The following is a 16730-nucleotide window of genomic DNA, read 5'->3' on the forward strand; positions in this document are numbered from 1 at the left end:
CAGAGATGGTTCCTGGCCCTTTAGGGCTCGCAATACACTGAAGGAAAGGAATATTCAATTCAATTTCTTAAAAATGACAAAAAACTCAACTCTTTAAAGCTGAGTAGTAGGCTTGATGATGACCCATTACACATTTTAAATTTAGAAAGGTGACAAGAATTACTTGAGGATGACATGCTAAATTTGTTTAGGGTTGAGTATTTTACCCTGAAAATAAGTAACTTCAGCATTCATCCTCCAGACAAGCTCATTGTGGGCAGGAAATGTGTCTGTTGTTATATTGTACTCTGCCAAGCGCTTAGTACAGTGCTTTGCATACAATAAGCGCTCAATAAATATGATTGACTGAATTCTCTCTGCGAAGTGTTGGCTCCCGAGTCCCAACCCAAAGCTCTTGGAAAAGTCTGAGGGACCTCAAAAGCAAGTCTTGGGCTCAGCCCCTTACCACAGTGCCTTGTGTTGCAATATGAAGGAGACAGAGCTCTGAAACACTCCAAAATGCACCAGGGTTGCAGCTCCTCACTTGGTTATTTGACAGAATTTGATAGTACCTCATATTAGACATGCAGGATATACATTTTTCCAGTTGATTCTTAAACTGATTTGGGGGTAAATATTGGATTTTGAAGAATGCTTTAGATTTCAGAAACTTCCGATTTTATTGTGGCTTGTGTTTTGTCTCAGCATGTGCTTAGAGGGTATCACTTTAGAAATGTTTCTGCGGTTAGCAAATGGCTGCACCATAGCAACCTTTAGACATAGCTTTACCTTGGGAGTCAGGATTCTTGGGATGGTGGTGGTAATAGCAGCTCATTGGACATAGGGAATGTGTCTACCAATTCTCTGGTACTCTCCCAAGCGCTTAGTATAGCGGTTTACACATGAGTGCTCAATAAATTCCACTGGCCAATAGTTGTAGGAGCATCAAATGCTTACTGCATGCAGAACACTGTACTATGTGTGGGGGGAAAAAATTTACATGTGGGAATAGACATGGACCCTGTCCTTTGAGAGGCTCACAGTCTGTGAATATAAGTGAGGGAGGGGTCTAGGGGCAAACATCAGGAACAATGAAACAAAATTAAGATAGCTTAAAGGACAAGGACGAATACCACACACAGAATAAAAGCAAATCATGAAGGAGCTCTGGCTAGAGGAGCACAACTTCAGGCACCTTGTGAGTCTAAGGCATACCCATAACCACAACAATGGCTACCGTAGCCGCAATTTCTGGCTCCATCACTTGCCCACCTGAAATTCATTCTTATCGGCTTCAACTCAGCCTTCTCCACTGCCAGACAACAATACTTTTTTCCTAATTCTCTCCCATACCCACTGCCCTCACCAGCTGTTCCAGACACTTAACTCCCTCTTCAAACCTCCTGCCGCCACCTCTTTGACCTGGCCACGTTCTTCATTAACAAAATTGAAACCATCAGGTGTGATCTCCATAAAATCTCCCCTGCTCCTCTCTAAATCTACCCCCTCCACCTGTGCTTCTGAATCCATACCTTCATACCTTTTTTTTTTCTTTTTTAAACAATCGCTCCCTCCCTTTTTCCCTCCTTGACTGCCATTTTCAACTAACGACTTCCCCACTGCTTTCAAAACTGCTTATGTATCCTCTATCCTAAACAAAACCCTCCCTTGACCCCACGGTTCCCTCCAGTTATCGCTCCACCTCCCTCCTACAATTTATTTCCACACTTGAGGGATTTGTTTACACCCATTGTCTCCACTTCCTAGCTTCCATTTCTCTCCTAGATCCCCTCCAATCTGGCATCTGCCCCTGTTCACTCCCCAGAAACAGCCCCCTAAGGTAACCAATGACCTCGCCAAATCTGATGGTCTCTACCTCATCCTAATACTTCTAGACTCCCAGCTGCCTTTGACACTACAGACCTCCCCCTTCTCCTTCAAACTTTATCCAACCTTGGATTCACTGATACTGTCCTCTCTTGGTTCTCTTCCTAGCTGACAACTACTTTTTGTCTTTTGCTGGCTGTGGTATTAGGGGTTTCTCAAGGCTCAGTTCTAGGACACCCTTCTATTCTCCATCTACACCCACTCCCATGGAGATCTCATTTGCTCCCTTGACTTCAATTACCATCTCTGTGCCGATGATTCCCACATCTTCATCTCCAGTCCTAACCTCCCCTTACCTGCAATCTCACATTTCCTCCTACTTTCAGGACATATCTATCTGGATGTCGTGCTCACACCTCAAATTAGACATGTCCAAAACTGAATTCCTTATTTTCCCACCCCTACACTGTCCTCCCTGTGTCTTTCCCATCACTGTAGACGATACCCCTATCCTCCCTATTCATTCAGTTAACTTATCAAGCGCTTACTATATGCAGAGCACTGTATAAGCTCGTAGCCTTGGTGTTGTCCTTAACTCATCTCTTATTCAATTGCCATATTTATTGAGTGCTTGCTGTGTGCAGAACGCTGTACTAAGTGCTTGGAAAGTAAAATTCAGCAATAGAGAAAGACAGTTCCTGCCCACACCAAGCTTATGTATTCAGTCTGTCACCAAATTGTCAGTTCTACCTTCACGACATTGCTAAAATCCACTCTTTCTTCTCCAACCAAACTCCTACCATGCTGATCCCAAGTACTTATCCGGCCCTATCCTGCTTTAACTACTGCATCTACCTCCTTGCTAACCTTCTGCCTTTCCCCACTACAATACATATTTCACTCTGCTGGATGGGTCATTTATCAACAAAAACATTGTCTCCCCATTCCTCATGAACCTCCAATGGCTGCACGCCAACCTCCATATTAAACAGAAACTCTTTACCATTAGCTTTAAAACACTGTCAGCCCCATCCTACCTCACCTCACTGACCTTCTATTACGCCTCTGCCCGCACACTCTGCTCCTCTAGTGCCAGCTTACTCACTGTGCTCCGATCTCTTCTGTGTCACTGCCATCCCCTTTCCCGTGTTCTCCCTCAGACCTGGAACTCCCTCCCCCTCCATGTATGCCAGTACTCCACTCTTTCCACCTTCAAAACACTATTAAGGTCACATCTCCTCCAAGCGGCCTTTCCTGATTGAGCCGTCTTTTCCCTGGCTCGCTCTCCCTTCTGTGTCATCTCTGCACTTGGATCTGTGATCTTTGGATATTTGACATTTACCTCACCCCCTACCCCTCAGCACTTATGTCCATATATTTAAATTATAGATTATAAATCATTTGCTCATATTAATGTCTGTCCCCCTCTAGACTGTATGCCAGTTATGAACAGGGAATGTATGTAGAACTTATTCTGTTGTTCTCTCCCAAGCACTTAATACAGTGCTCTGAACATAGTGCTCAGTACATGCTAGTGATTGATTCTGTGTGACCTTGGGAAGTCACTTAACATCCCGGTGCCTCAATTTCCTCATCTGTAAAATGGGTATTCAATATATTTTCTCCCTTTCCTCTTAAACCGCAAACCTTTTGTGGGAAAGCAACCAATGTAATTACCCTGTAACTTTGCCAGGCACTGTGCAAACTGTTTAGGTAGAGTAAGTGCTTAACAAATATTACCATTATCACCACATTACCTATGCAGCCATGTTTACTCTAGGGCAGCAGACTCCAGCTTCAAACCAAAACTTCATAAAAGCTAAATCTTTGGAGTAGAAGAATGAATACATGAAGACTCATGGGGGAGTAAAGATTGGAGGAAGGATTATAAACAAGCTTCGTTATGCTGATGATGCTACCCTACTAGCAGAAAATGAAAAAGATTTGAAGGGCTTATTCTTAAAAGTTTAGGAGCAGAGCAAAAAGATGGGCCTGGGCCTGCATTTGAATGTCAAGAAAACAAAGATCATGACAACTGGAAGGTTTAACACATTTATAGCAGCTGGAGAGAAGATTGAAATAGTTGACAATTTTTCTCTTCTGGGATCGATAATAATAAAGGAACTAGTAGTCAAGAAATATGCTGAAGATTGTTAGGGAGATTTGCTATGAAGAGCCTGGAAAAACTCAAGAAACATGCTGATGTAAAAATTGCTACAAAAATGCAAATTGTCAATTTTGTTTCCAGTGACAATATATGGATCTGAAAGCTGGATGGTGAAAAACCAGGGTAGGAGGAACATCGATTCTCTGACAGCATTTCAAAAGACGGCTTTTGCGAATGCCTGATAAGCAAACAAATGGGTTTTAGAGCAAATTAAATCAAGGTGTTCTTTAGAAGTCGAAATGACTCGATTTAGATGACCATATTTTGAATACATCATCAGGAGGACTAATTCTGGAGAAGATACTAATGCTAGGAAAAGTCCAGGGAAAATGTGACAGAGACAGACCAACAGCTAGTTGGATGGAAACTACACAGACAGAACAACATTATCAAGGTTATGGATTATGGCAGAAGATAGGACTCTCTGGAGAAAATATATCCATAGAATCCATGAATCGAAAATGACCCCGGCATTTGATAATAATAAGGCAAGTTTACTAAGAAATTTCAGACTCTCCAGAGAGGGGAGAAAGTAAATCCTTCAAGAAAATTGAAATTGATGCATTGAAAAATAACTATAACTCCAACCTCCTTGGAGATCTGACCACTTATTACACAAAGGTGCTAAATTGAATAGCCAAACTTAGTAAACCTTTTGAGGTCTTCTCACACTGAACTCAGTTTTGGAAAGATTGGGGGAAGACTGGGTTAAACTCCTAAATGTCCATAGCCTATGAAGGATGCAGCGAGCAGTCAGTGATATTTATTGAGCACTTACTGTGTGCAGAGCATTGTACTAAGCACTTAGAGTACAGAGTAATATTGTGTAAGACACTTCACCACTCTGTCATCTGTAAATTGGGAATAAAACACCTGTGTCTGTTCTAATTATCTTGCATCTGTCCCAGTGCTTAGCTCAATGCTTGGTACATAATAAACACTTAATAAATATAAATATTTATATAGTATGTAGTGATCTAAGTATTGAAAATGTGAAATAAGCTCTTTATGGGGAATGTATATGCCAGTTTTGCTGTGTTGTACTCTCACAAGTGCTTAGTACAGTGTTCTGCGTATAGTAAGCGCTCAGTAGATACCATTGATCGACTTAAGTGGCGATAGAAGCACAGTGAATGCTCACATTGTGGAAAAATCTATGGACTATTCCACTATTCTTTGAGAAGCTTTACAGAGTCAGATCACTGGAATCAGGCCCACAGCCTCTACTCAAGTGTAGCTGCCTGTAAGCCTGCAGTGCTTTGATAAATGTTATAGTGACTCTGAGTTGATAAATTCAGTAGAAAAAAAAAAAAGGAAAGCACTTTCAAGTGCACCTCAGCTCTTTCTTAGTGGTGACAAGGATCAGACTTCACCTTTATGGAGTTGTTTTGCAGCTTTTGGATTTTACATGTTGCAGGATCAGGGCTCTGACTTGCCTTTGGAAGGGATTCCGTGTGGGATCAATCTGGAAGGCTGCATACTGGAATGCGCAGCCGAGAAAGCTTCAAATTACCAAGGAAAAAAGTGATTAAGGTTTAAAACTCTCTCTCCAGCCTCTTTTCATCACCTCTAAAGCAGTTTATCACTTGGATGTAGGAGTGGCTCTGCCTTAAATTTTCAGTAACGAGATGAAAATAGATTTTATTCTCTTGGCTTTTCTGTGTATGCACTAGAAGCATTATGCAATAGCAACTTTCGCTTCGTAATGAAATTCTAACCAGTTAAAATCACAATTCTCTCACATTTACTTCAGATTACCATGGTATTCATTCAATAAGCTTCTTAAAGCTATTTACACTTCTCTGTGTAATTCCAATTTATGAAGGGAATGATTTGGTTGCTATTATGTGGTGCTAAATATTTGCTTTTAGTAGTTTAATGTTATTGTGACCACCCTCAGTGGCAAATGAATGAATGCTTAAATCCATATGTGCAGGGTTTATATAATTTTTTTTGCAGACATAATTTCTGACTTAATCACATCAAATACTTTTCTCCTAGGGGCTGAATAGAATGTGAAAAGAGTAGAAGGGAGAAAAAAGGTGTGTGTATGTGTCATAGCAGATTGGAAACAAGTTGGCTGGCTTCCAGAGCTGGCACTGACTTTTTTGTGGTATGAAGTGCTTACTGTGTGCCAGACACTATTCTGAAACTTGGGGTTTTAGCTAATCAGCTAAACAAGCTAATCAGGTTGGACACAGTTCATGTCCCATATGGGATTCACAGTCTTAATCCTCATTCTACAGATGAGGTAACTGAGGCCCACAGAAGTGAAGTGACTTGCCCAAGGTCACATGCCAGATAAGTGGAAGACCTGGGATTAGAACCCAGTTCCTTCTGACTGACAGGCCTGTGCTTTATCCACTAGCCCCTGCTGCTTCCACACTGTGGAACTTTGAACAAATTCTCTGGGCCTCCTCTGTCATTTGAAAACTTGGTACCTGTTTCTGGAGTTCCTTGTTCCACTGTGGTTACTGTGTGATATCATCAAGCAACTTGCCAAGTTCATTTTTTTCTCCAAGAATCTGATGGTTAGTCTCAGAGGTTTGGATTTTTTTTTATCCACTGTATTTACTAGCTGTTTTGCCATCTCTGAAGTTATGCTCAAATAGAAAATTAATAAATTCAGAAAATATTCTGTTATGGAACATCAGGATGCCAAGTTAAGATGTTCACAAAGGATAGCGCTCATTGTTCACGAATTGGGCAGTTTGGGTCAGTGGTAAAAGCATCGGGTGGGGAATCGGGAGACCAAAGGGTCAAGTTTCAGCTCTGCCACTGGCCTTCTGTGTGACTTAGGGCAAGTCACTTAACTTCTCTGGGCCTTAGTTTCCTCTTTATCTGCTCTCCCTACTTCTTAGCTGGGGAACCCCAGGTGAGACAGAGACTATGCCCAACCTGATTATCTAGGATCTATTGCAGACCTTAGACAATAATAGTAAAGATATTTGTGATTACTGTTTGGTTTGGCATCAAAGCACTGAAAGGAAACTAGACTGGACAGCTCATGGAGACAGATGCTAGATGTGTCCTCTAGAGAGGACTTCCCTCTTGGAAGCAGTCACAGAGGTCTTAGTCTCTGCCTTTCCAAAGCCTGCCCAGGGGTGTAAGTGACCAGATGATAATCCTTGCTGACCTTGAGAGAAAAAATGCTTTGTGACATCAGTAGTGCTTATGCCCCAATGACAAATGAAAAATTAGAGGATGAAAAATACTATGAAGCTCAGTATAAACTCATACTTCTATCCAGCTGAAGATCATGGGCAATTTCTTGGTGTAAGTGTGTACTAAACTTGGGAGAAAGTAATCAGATCACATGGAATAGAAATGCTAGCTAGCAAAGGTCTACTTCTGCTCAGCAAATGTACCAAACAGCTCAGCTCTGCCATTTGCTTGCCTGTTCCTTCTCTGTGCCTGTTTTCTCATCTATAAAATGGAGATTCAGTACCTGGCCTCCCTCCTACTTAGACTATGAGCCCCATGAAGGACAGGGACTGTGTCCAATCTGATTTATCTGTACCCCAGCACTTAGGACTGTGCTTTAAAATAAAAAAAATTAAAAAAAGAAAAATTAAAAAAAAATTAAAAAAAAAAGCTCTTCACACTATCTTCTCCTTTCCAATAAAAGGCATAACTCATGCATGAAAGGATCAAAATAGTAGTTTATCATAGTCCAAGTTGCTGAAGTGCCAGTTTAGCTATGTAGATATCAGGTGGGAATCTTGTCTTACACAGCACAGAAACAGGGTTAGTGGCATAATGGAAAGAGTACAGGACTGGGAATCAAGAGACTGGCAGTCAGGAGACCCGAGTTCTAATCCTGCCTCTACCACTTGCCTGCTGGGTGACTGTGGGCAAATAATTTAATTTCTCTGTGAAATTTTCTCCCTAAAATGGGAGATGAAATAGATCATCTTCCTTCTTAGACTGAGTCCTGTTGGGCTGTGTTTGATCCGATTGAATTGTGTCGACTCTGCCACAAAGCATAAAGTTTGGCACATATTAAGTGCTTAATAAATACCAAATAATTATAATTATTAGTATGATTATAACCAGTTATTAGTATAGTGCTTAGGACACAGTAAATGCTTAAGAAATACAATTATTCTTCATTATACTGTGCAGAGCAGTGAATTGTATTGAATGCTTACTGTGTGCAAAGCACTGTATTAAGCACCTGGGAGAGTATACTATGAATTGGTAGATGTCCCCTGCTCATAACTAGCTTACAGTCTAAAGGGGGATATGGGCATTAATATTAATTACAGACATGTACCTAAGTGCTGTGGGGCTGAAGGAAGGGTGAGTGAAGTGCCAGTCTAAGTGCAGAGGTGACAGAAGGGAGTGGGAGAAGAAGAAAAGAGGGTATATTTGTGAAAGACCTCTTGGAGATATTCTTTTAATGATACTCTTTCCCAGAGCACTGTACTAGCCCTGAGAGAGAATACACAGGTTGGAACTAGACAAGGTCTCTGTCCTCATAATCTTTCACAGCCAACCATTTGCAATTAAGTTGAGCAAAGGGAAATTCATAAGTGGTGAGAAATGCCAAAAGTGACTAGCGATGAAAGCTTATCCTTCCATTTGACAGATTCTTTATCATGAAGAGAGAGTGACTCAACTCTACTTAAGGATTGAGCTAATGCTAAATAGCCACACCTGTAAATAGCTGAAATTGTATCTGTTCATTTGTTTAAACTGAGTTGGATCCAGAACTTATCGCTCAGGTGGATATTTGGCTTCCTCTGTTTTTTCTTCTCATAGTTTTCAATCATGACCTCTCAGTGAGGATCAGACAGCCAACAAATATTTGTGTGGCCATGCTTGAAACTAAAAGATCTGAGAACCATTAACTATCTGAGAAGCAGCCTGGCCTAATGGATAGATCACAGGCCTGGGAGTCATCAGGACCTGCATTCTAATTCTGGCTCTGCCACTTGTCTACTGTGTGACCTTGGGCAAGTCATTTCATTTACCTCACCTGCCAAATGTGGATTAAAACTGAGAATTCTGTGTGGGACAGGGACTGTGCCCAACCTGATTAACTTGTGTCTACCCCAGCACTTAGTACAGGGTCTGCCGCAGTGTAAGCACTTAACAAATCCCATTAAAAAAAAACACCGTAAAGTAAATTAAGCCAAAGCTTCATTTCTCTTTACGGCTGAGTGTTGATATCACCAGGAAAGGATTAAGCTTGGGTTGGTTTACATAGTGGACACTGGTAAAATATATTGGCTAAAATGTCTCTTGTCCCTAGAAGCAACAGACATTTTGGGCACTTTGGATGAAAGGTGAACAGCAAAGCTTTTCAAGCCTGTTGTCAACTCTCTTGCCCATGAAAATGATCTGAAACAGGGGCAAATTACTCTTCAGCAGAGATGCATGTGATCCGGAAAGAAACAGAAATCTTGACCCTTTAATGGTATTTTTTGACAACTCCGGTGTAGAACTGCCTCCTTTCCGAAGATGGGAATAGCTGTTTCTGTTGGATATGAGGGAGAGGAATTTCCAGGCTGCAGAAGAGATGTGAACAAAAGGTCAGAATTGGGAGAAGGTTAGGTTGAGAGGAATGGAGAAGATGAGTGGGGTATAGTGGGAGGAGAGAGGGTAAATTGGAGGGAGAGAAGCAACATTGCCTAGTGGATAAAGCACGATCCTGGGAGTCAGAAGGATCTGGGTTCTTATCCTGGCTCTGCCACTTGTCTGCTGTATAACTTTGGGCAAGTCACTTACCTTTTCTGTGCCTCGACTCTCATCTGTCAAATGGGGATTAAAACTGTGAGCCCCATGTGGGACATGGACTGTGTCCAACCAGATTAGATTTGTATCTACTCACGTGCTTAGTATAGTGCCTGGCACGTAGTCTTTAACAAATGCCAGTTTTTAAAATAAAGCTGGTTTAGTATCTTGAAGCAAACGGTCAGGAAAATCTGCTTGATGCAGAGGGGAAGGGACGATTTGAGATTTTTGAAAAGTGCAGAGATGTTTGCCGATTGACATTTTGCACATTTGGAAGATGACCCAGGCAGCAAAGTGAAGAATGGACTACAGAAGAGAGAGGCTGACGGCTATTTCTCTAGCAGAGGCAAGCTAGACGACAAGTGCTTCTACCAGCATGGTGGCACTTTGGAGGGAGCGGGAGGGGCCGCCCCTGAAGTGTAGTCAAATGAGAACCCACAAGATTTAGCTCTAGACTGGATGTGAGATTTGAAAGAGCGGTGTCGAAGGTAATGCTAAGGATGTAGACTGGAGAGACAGGGAGGATGTTGATGTTTTCATCTGTGAGAGGAAAGTTAAGTGAAGGAATGAATTTGGGGGTGAATGTGACAAGTTCAGTTATAGATATGCATGTTTATTTCTTTACATCTGAGTGCATTTCTCTCAGGGGAGCAGCGTGGCTCAGTGGAAAGAACATGGGCTTGGGAGTCAGAGGTCATGGGTTCTAATCCCGGCTCTGCTGCTTGTCAGCTGTGTGACTTTGGGCAAGTCACTTCACTTCTCTGTGCCTCAGTTACCTCATCTGTAAAATGGGGATCAAGACTGGGGGCCCCACGTGGGACAACCTGATCACCTTGTATCCCCCCAGCGCTTACAACAGTGCTTTGCACATAGTAAGAGCTCAACAAATGCCATCATTAAGCCCCCCCTTTCCTCAGTTCCCCCTCCCCATCACTCTGACTCGTTCCTTTTACTCTACCGCCCTTGCCCCATAGCGCACACACACACACACACATATATATATATATACACACACATATATGTACATATCTAAAATTCTATTTATATTAATGCCTGTTTACTTGTTTTGGTGTGCTTATACCTATAATTCTATTTATTAATATTGATGCCTGTTTACTTGTTTTGATGTCTGTCTCCCCTCTTCTAGACTGTAAGCCTGTTGTGGGCAGGGATTGTCTTTATTGCTGAACTGTACTTTCCAAGCGTTTAGTACAGTGCTCTGCACACAGTAAGCGCTCAATAAATACGATTGAATGAATGAACACCACTGATCGATAAAGGTCTATTTCACACTGACTGTATTCTTAATCTGGGCAGGCCTCTTGGAGGAGGTGAGCCTTCAGTAGGGCTTTGAAGGGGGGAAGTGTGATTATTGTGATTGTATTGAGCACTTACTGTGTCGAGAGCACGGTAATAAGCAGCTGGGAAAGTCCTTGTTTGTTGCAATCCCTGCCCACAAGGAGCTTACAGTGTACAGGGGAGACAGACATTAAAATGACAGATAGGGGAAATATAATTTAAGGTTATGTATTTAAGTGCTGTGAGGCTGGAGCAAATATCACAGTGCTTTAGGGGAGCAAAGCCAAGTACATATTGACACGAGGGGAGGACAGATAGGAGAAATGAAGGTATAAAGAAGGCCTCTGGGAGGAGTTGTGGTTTTCTTTTCCTCTCCCTCTTCCCCCTCTTTCCTACCCCCTCCCCCGAGGGAGGGTTTTGAAGATGGCAAGAGTGATGGACCGTTTCATGAGACATGCAGAGTCAGGGTCAAAACTCAAAGATTTCTTCAGAAAAATGATCTCCAAGATACCCATTTGCCCTGGGCAGACACCCCTTTAAGGATGCATAGCTCGGACAGACAATTTGGATAGATTGCAGGGTTCATTTCTCTAACCCTTTTAGTTTAACACATAAATCTTAGCAAAGGATAATTATAAGGCCCTGTGGCAAACAAATATATTTAAGGATCTAATAAAACATAATTAGAGATGGCAAGGAAAGACTATTGAGCCTTTAATGGAGAAAACGCTACAGCCCACATATGAGAAATAGTTCTCTAACTGCCAAACGGGAAATGAGCTAGGAGGAAAGAGCAGCTCCACAGAAGACTTTTATTCCATCTAGTAAATAACCTTCTTTACTTCAGTAGAGGTTCCTCTGTTTCTCCGGTGCTTGTATTCAGAGGAGAGAGATATAACAGAAACATATATTACCCACAAACTCTTAAGCAATCGTTTAAAGAAGTTTTCGTCTGTTGCATTACAGAACCTAAGAAGCTTTGGCAATTGATATGCCATTATCATCACAGAGCCTGCCCATATCAATCTTATCGGTCTTGTCAGGCGCCAAACACTCAGAGATTACATTTTCATCAACAGTCATGTCCTCTTGGAACCCAAAGAACATCCAGCTAACTAAATGTAATTTTTTTAGGTAAATAAGTGAAATGATGGTCTTAGATCTAACTATATCCAACTAAGCAGTGATATTTATTGAGAGCTTACTCTGTGCAGAGCACTGTGCATAAATCTGTGATTCTGTTTATCTATTTTGATGATATTGATGCCTGACTACTTGTTTTGCTGTCTGTCTCCCCCTTTTAGACTGTGAGCCCGTTGTTGGGCAGAGATTATCTCTATCTGTTGCCAAATTGTACACTCCAACTGCTTAGTACAGTGTTCTGCACACAGTAAGTGCTCAATAAATACGAATGAATGAATGAACTGTACTAAGCACTTGGGAGAATACAATACAACAGAGGTGGTAGACATTTTCTCTGCCCACAGGAGTTTAGTTCTAGATTACAACATGACTTTTCACAAATAGGGACAAAGAGGAAGAACATTATTTTAAAACTGGAAATTCAACAAGGAAAACAAGAGAAAGAACAGTGCAAAACAATCATAAAGAATGCTGTTCTGGAATCACATCTCCATGAGACCTTCCCCAGTGAATTTAAAATTTCCCAGTATGTATCCCCCTCTCTGCCTCTTCAGCACCACCTAGACACTTAAGTATACACAGATGTACATATCTTAGATACTCTTTCGGTTCCTTCCATCTGAAATTTAGTTTACTGTCCATCTCCAGCAAAAGATTTGAAGCCTTTTAAGGGCACTGATCATGTCTACTAATTGTATTGCATTCTCCCAATTGATTTACACACAATAGAGGCCCAGTAAATACTACAGATTCAAAGCAACTATCAAAAGGGATAGTTTTAAGAAACACTGGACCTATTACAACAGGTCACTTCAGAAACCAACTGTGGTTTTATTCAGTCTTACCCAAAGCTTACCAGTCTTACCAGTGTCCCACGTCTGAAACAGTCTACATGAGAACCATTATCTTGAAACGACTGAGCCATAGTCCACCCGTGGACCCTTGGGTAAGTAGCATGATCTACTGGGAAGAGCAGAAGCCTTGGAGAAGCAGCGTGGCTCAGTGGAAAGAGCATGGGCTTTGGAGTTAGAGGTCATGGGTTCGAATCCTGGACCTGCCACTTGTCAGCTGTGTGACTGTGGGCAAGTCACTTAACTTCTCTGTGCCTCAGTTCCCTCATCTGTAAAATGGGGATTAAGACTGTGAGCCCCACGTGGGACAACCTGATTCCCCTGTGTCTACCCCAGCACTTAGAACAGTGCTCTGCACATAGTAAGCGCTTAACAAATACCAACATTATTAAGCCTGGGAGTCAGAGGGCCTGAGTTCTAATCCTGACTCCAGCACTTGTCTGCTGTGCGACCTTGGGTAAGTCACTTTACTTCCCTGTGCCTCCAATTCCTCAACTGTAAAACGGGGATTGAATCCTACACCTTTGTTCTTAGATTGCGAGCCCCATGTGGGACAAGGACTGTGTCCAACCTGATTAATTTGTAGCTACCCTTTAGACTGTAGTAAACTCGTTGTGGGCAGGGAATATATCGGTTGCATAATAAGCACTCAAGAAGTATAATTGACTAACTGACCTCAGTGCTTAGAACAGGGTTTGGCACATAGCGAGTGCTTAACGAATACCATAATATGAAGAACTTACATCTATCATAGTGTAACTCTCCCATCCTGCTAAACTTGCCTTTCCCCCCAAACCCTCTGCTTCCAGGCAGATTTGGGAGGTGAAGAGACAAAAGTGGGAATCTCCTGTTTCCAAGACTGGTTTCATTAATTATGCCAATGAAAAGTGACAGCTCTTGAGCAGGAAGCTCCTTTAATTTACCAAGGGTCATTTGATCACCTCAGGCATCAGTTAGTCAAAATAAGGGGTGGAATTTAAAACCGTTATTCCACTTGAAGATAATGGTGGGCATTTTATCCTTCCTTTCAATGCTGTCTGACCTGTGGAATGCAGATTAAGACTGCAATAATGCCCTTCATGGCCAGAGCAATAGTCTACCTACCTGGTTTTATAATGCCCTTCCTGGCCAGAGCAAGAGTCTACCTACATGGTTTTCTGTGTTTCTAGGATATTAGGGGAAATGTGGAGAGAGTTGTGGCCTGTTTTAATATGGGGAGTAGAGGAGTTCTAAAAATTGCAGAGCAGCATGGGGATGGAGGTGGAAAGCTGAGAACGAGGTAGAGCTAAAAGATTGGCTGGGAGAAGTGAGGGGGTATAGTCGGTGAAGACAGCATAACCCTAAGTGGGGCAAGATGTGCAGAACCTGAAAGTCAAATTTGAGTGTTTTCATTTGGTGCCAAGTGGGGTTTTGAAAAAAGGATAGATGTGGGAATTGCTATGGTCTGTCTGATGTGGGAAAGCAGGGAGTTCCAAGCCAAGGAATAATGTGAGTGAGGGGATGGAGGTGGAAGAGTCAAGGAAGAGCTAGAAGACTGGCTTGGAAAGAGCAAAGCCTTCTCCCCTTCAAAGCCTTATTGAATGCAAGGCCAAGAGGCCTTCCCTGACTAAGCCCTCCTTTCCTCTTCTCCACTCCCTTCTACCATCACTCTGACGTACTCCTTTATTCATCCCTCCATCCCCAGCCCTACAGCACTTATGTACATATCTGTAATTTATATTAATGACTGTCCCCCACTCAAGACTGTAAGCTCATTGTGAGCAGAGAATGTGTCTGTTTACTGTTATATTGTACCCTCCCAAATGCCTAGTACAGTGCTCTGAACACAGTAAGCTCTCAATAAATATGATTGAATGAATTGAATGAACGAAAGACTGTGAGTTGGAGAATGACAGATGAAGAGAACAAATAGGAAAGTGGGGAGTCTCATGAAGCCAATGGTGAGGAGTTTTTGTTTTTATCCTTGCTAGGTTTCACCATCTGGGAAAACTGGAGGTGATTTGAAAGTATCTCTAGATGTTTTAAAGTTGTGTTGCATTTTTTTTTCTGCTGGTGGTCATTTGAGTAAAACTGTGCTCTAGAATTATGAAATGGGTTTCCACTCCTGAGTGAAAAAGAGGGACCTACATCTGTTCAATCCATCAAAAGCATTTATTAAACACTTACTGTTTATGACAAGCACTGTACTAGGTAGAGTTGTAGACTCTATCCCTGACCATGAGGTGCTCAAGTTCTTGATGCAGGACTGACATCAAAATGAATTACTGATAGGGAGAGTATAAGCATATGTATGTAAGGGCTGGAGTGGGGTAAGTATCTTGAGGGTTACATTTCCAGGTGCAATGAATTTTCTGAGATTCTTCCCTCAACACCATCTTAGGGAAACTGTGCCTTCCCATTTATAATGCCATCAATGTTCGGGATTCTGATCTATCACCACAAAAAATGTTGATTTTTATTTCTTTTGTTTCTGGCTTAAATTGAATGTTTTTACACTTTGTGGAGAACTGATTTACTCTGAGAAGTAAGTGGAAGATGCTATAAAGAGAAAAGAAGTTCTCAAATCTGATGGAGCACATAAGTGCCTCCAGCACATCCGGATTGCACTTCTGGGATTTCTAAGTGAATTGTTGTTGTGTAGATTTCTCAGGTAATATTTTGATACTGGCCCCAGGAATACTGTTTGCAGTTCCAGTTGCCACATCTTAAGAATGACAAAATAGAGTTGGAGAAAGGCATAAAGAACAGCAGCAACCTGGATGCTCAGGAAAATAGGGAACTTCTTTAGAAGAATAAACTGAAACGATTAGGATCTTATTGTCTGGAAAGATGAATGCAATGCAGGGGTCTTATCTGAATGTTAAAGTTTGCCTATAGGGGTGATCAGGTAAACACAGAATTCTTATTCCCCAAATCTCAAACACCAGTTTGAGAGGCAACCCATTGAAACTTGAGGATGGTTAACTGAAGAGAGGGGGAAAAAAACACCAAAATGAAGAGAAACAGTTCTTCACACGGTGGGTGGTAAGCATATGGAGTGTTGTACATATAAAGATGGGAAGTTTTGTGAGTAGAAATATCAGCACATTCAAGAAGAGATGGATAAAAGTTATCCATGGATAAAAGATGGATAACAGGAATGGGTGGTTAGAGGGTAAACTTAGCTATGTTAGATGGATCATCTATAATCTTATGACAAGCATCCTCTGCCATAATCTAGAGCTTGTTGTGGGTAGAGAATGGATTTACTAATAATTGCACTTTACCAAATGCTTAGTACAGGGCTCTGTGTACAGAGCACAGTAAGGATTCAAATACCATTGATGATTGTGCAAGAGTGAATATTGGACTGATGAAGAAGATTAACTCCACTATGGCAATTGTTACAGGGTTGTAATGACTCAGGAGTCTTGCTGAGAAGCAGGTTGGCCCAGTGAATAGAGCATAGGCCTGGGATCAGAAGGATATGGGTTCTAATCCTGGCTTTGCCCCTTGTCTGCTGTATGATCTTGGCAAGTCACTTAACTTCTCTGAGCCTCAGTTTCCCCATCTGTAAAATGGAGATTAAGACTGCATGCCCTGTGTGGGACAGGAACTATGTCCAACCTGATTAGCTTGTACCCACCCCAGTGTTCAATTTAGAGCTTGGCACATGGTAAGTGTTTAACAAATACCATTTAATTCCCATTTTACGGTTGAGGAAATGGAGGCACAGAGAAGTTAAG

At 41.8% G+C, this 16730-nt stretch overlaps 1 protein-coding gene across 9 annotated transcripts in view; it reads left to right on the forward strand.

The window, feature by feature from the left end:
* The window catches only part of MCTP1 (multiple C2 and transmembrane domain containing 1), a 381506-nt gene that overhangs the window by 131663 nt on the left and 233113 nt on the right, over window positions 1-16730 (forward strand). The gene's annotated exons all lie outside the window — the stretch shown is intronic.

Source organism: Ornithorhynchus anatinus, chromosome 1 (assembly GCF_004115215.2).
Source record: "Ornithorhynchus anatinus isolate Pmale09 chromosome 1, mOrnAna1.pri.v4, whole genome shotgun sequence".
Classification (NCBI taxonomy): Eukaryota; Metazoa; Chordata; class Mammalia; order Monotremata; family Ornithorhynchidae; genus Ornithorhynchus; species Ornithorhynchus anatinus.